Raw genomic sequence first — 3,188 nt, forward strand, 5'->3', positions numbered from 1 at the left:
ATTTAAATTTTCACCAACTAATAAATCATAATATATATAATAATAATTTAAATATAAATATAAATGATAATATTAAATATTTTTTTTAAAGTTCCTATAAGTACCTAACGTCTATTTAATTTCGAATTGCGTGGCGTCCAGTTGTCCCGCCGCCAAATCGTCCTAGACTCACTAAACTAGTAACAACAATACCACACCACCACGTAAAGATTGGAAAAATACGCGCCATCTTTCGTCGCCACAATTCGTAATCTAATTGCTTAGGTACCTACTAATAACAGCTTTGAAAGCTCCCTAAAAATTCTCTAATCAAATCGATGCGCTTGAGAGCTTTCTTTAGCATCATGCTATAAGTAGATACACCAAGTTCGATAACAATATACTCTGATGGAAGAGCTTGATCAGGCACGCGACGCAATTATCATCTCGCCGTCCTGCCCACGTGCGCGGCCCACCTCAGCACACGTGGCGCTATGATGTCACGCGATAGTGCCTTAACTCCAATGAGTAGATTGTGTTTACAATCCACGACTGCCGGACGATAAAGGTGGGCGCAACACCCAGTCCCTATAGCGCACGGAGAACGTAATTTATTGTAATATTGTATAAATAAATTATTGTTTACATGTGCCGTTTACTTTAATGATATTTATCAGAAGTACTGGTTTAGTTTGAAATTTAAAATTCACCACTGGTTTTGCCAATAAATTACTATTAAAAACTACAACTGAAATTGAAAAAAAAGATTTATATTACGAGGAAATGGCATAAGTGGCAGAATCTCCTTTATCAAGTTAGTACATTTTAAACTGTGATGAATTAGCAGGGAACTCAGAAATAATGGGAGCTGAAATACCTAACGGGTAAGGAGAAGCAGGTAACCGATCTCGAGTAAGGAAGAATACGGGATAAATTAAAACAGGTGTCAAGAATACGTCATACGTAGAATACTGACAACTGGCTCTCGGTTTATGCATTGACGCGTATCTATAGTCTATGATTGACGCTCATTTAGTATTGGTGTATTATTACACACACTATTGCACGTCTATAATGCATGGTTCATTTTCGTAGGACACTCATACATTCAAAACCCTGAGACAAAATTTACTGTATTGCTATATCGTAATTCTATGTATTAATCTGTTCGTTGTGAATTAGTCATTTCGGAGATTATAAACGCCTATATGGGAATACCTATATTATTATAAATTTTGCGTTAATTCTTCGACCTGCCCCATTTTTGTAAGTGCTGCCGTTCTATAGTATGAATGTAGGTACATACCATACTTAGGTTTTCAGATATTTTAAATATAGAATTTGTTATTGTAATTAAATTAACTATTTATGCAGATATAAATTTTAATAATATTGTTAAACAATGGTTTTCGGCTATTTTTGCACCCCCTAAACGCACACTAAGCACCCCTCCTTGATACGGGTCTGACTATCAATACATACTTAGTACCTATACTTACACCCCAAACAAAATAATTTAAGTATAATCAATATTTTGTATAGGTAGGTACTTAGGTTCATATATTTTTTATTCTAACAAGAATGTGAATGTTATTATGACAAACAATATTCTCATTAGTTGTTGTCGAAAATACATAATAAAAGAAGAAAATGATTAGATATTATAATATATTTTGGAACAGTGAAAAATAACAATCTTATAACACATTATATTGGCACCGCTCCTACCGGTCCTGTGGCGCAACGGATAACGCGTCTGACTACGGATCAGAAGATTCCAGGTTCGAATCCTGGCAGGATCGCAAAAAACATTTTTATATTTCCCTATTTTTAATAATATACACCTATGTCATCTGTGTACATATTATTTCCAATAATATAATTACTATGAAATTTAATAATACTTTATACACAAGAAAAATACACAAGAAATTCCGAGGAAAATAAGTGGTGTAAAATGAGATGACGAATTTCATAGCTGGAAAATCTCCATGTGTAGGTACCTAAATATTGTTTTGACTGTTAGATGTGTATGTATTTTCTATTATTTATATAATATTTGAGAATAATAAAATAATATGTCCATGACATAATTGGTTGATATTAAGATATTATTTATTTTATGGATATTATAGCCATTTAAAAAAAATCTGTGACGATATCTAGGTACTTTGCACCCTGGATTCTGTCTGATGCTACCCCTCGGAAAAATGACCTTGTGATGTCCTAAAAATTAAATTGAAAAACCCCTTTCTTCATATCAACACACGATATATTTCCAAAAATTAAGGTTAATTCGTATACGGATCTAAATAGTGTGAAAGTTTTTTTAACATTTCGAGAAAGATTGGCTGTTAGCCATTCGGTAAATCTCTTGGGGCTAGTAATTATAACGCGTATTCAAATGCATATTTATTGAAGAAATGAATTACAAATATTACAAATTATTATTGCAAATTTTACAAATATAACGGGATTTCAACACATAACCCAACGGTCAGAAGCGCAATTAAAATGATATGAATATAAAATCTTTAGCTCTCTGCTCTCTACTACGTATATTGTATATTTTATGATGATGAAGGTTATCGCTAGATCTAGCCAGAAACAATAAAATTATTGTCAACATCAATAACCAATAATTGTAAAATTGATAAAAACTTCGTTTCATAATAATTATGGAGTTCTACCACATAAATATCAGTTCAATCGATAAAATGTAAAATGTCTAAAAATAAACACCAACTATGCCGACCCGTTATTGCAAATTTATCGTACTTTGTTATCATTCTGGATTGAACTATTGAACTACAAATAAAATTCGCATACCTGTTATAATGTAATCAATAAACATACTTATCACATGTCATGGAGGGGTCTCACAACGGTCCTGTGGCGCAACGGATAACGCGTCTGACTACGGATCAGAAGATTCCAGGTTCGAATCCTGGCAGGATCGAATCAATATTTTTGTATAGCAAAACTACCACATATATTTTCATTAATTGGATTGATATTCTTCTTCATCGTATGCAATTCTTTTAGCTCCGATCAGCAGACCTTTCTAAGAAATAATGATAATTTCTTTTATTAACTGTAAATTATTGGTGGAAATGCATTGTATTAATTGACAAGTTGACAATATCCAATTGAAGCGGACGAAACCACTCCTCCGCATCTATTCTATACACACGGCTGATATCGGCGGC

At 33.0% G+C, this 3,188-nt stretch overlaps 2 non-coding genes across 2 annotated transcripts; both read left to right on the top strand.

Moving 5' to 3' along the window:
* Nucleotides 1-1,708: 1,708 nt before the first annotated feature.
* TRNAR-ACG (transfer RNA arginine (anticodon ACG)) lies at nt 1,709-1,781 on the top strand. The gene has a single exon. It is a non-coding gene; the product is annotated as a tRNA-Arg (tRNA).
* A 1,084-nt stretch (nt 1,782-2,865) lies between these two features.
* On the top strand, nt 2,866-2,938 carry TRNAR-ACG (transfer RNA arginine (anticodon ACG)). The gene has a single exon. It is a non-coding gene; the product is annotated as a tRNA-Arg (tRNA).
* The last annotated feature ends 250 nt before the right edge of the window (nt 2,939-3,188 follow it).

The sequence above is a fragment of the Rhyacophila brunnea genome, unplaced genomic scaffold (assembly GCF_057557595.1).
Source record: "Rhyacophila brunnea isolate RB1 unplaced genomic scaffold, BYU_Rbru_1.0 scaffold_9, whole genome shotgun sequence".
In the NCBI taxonomy this organism is placed as follows: Eukaryota; Metazoa; Arthropoda; class Insecta; order Trichoptera; family Rhyacophilidae; genus Rhyacophila; species Rhyacophila brunnea.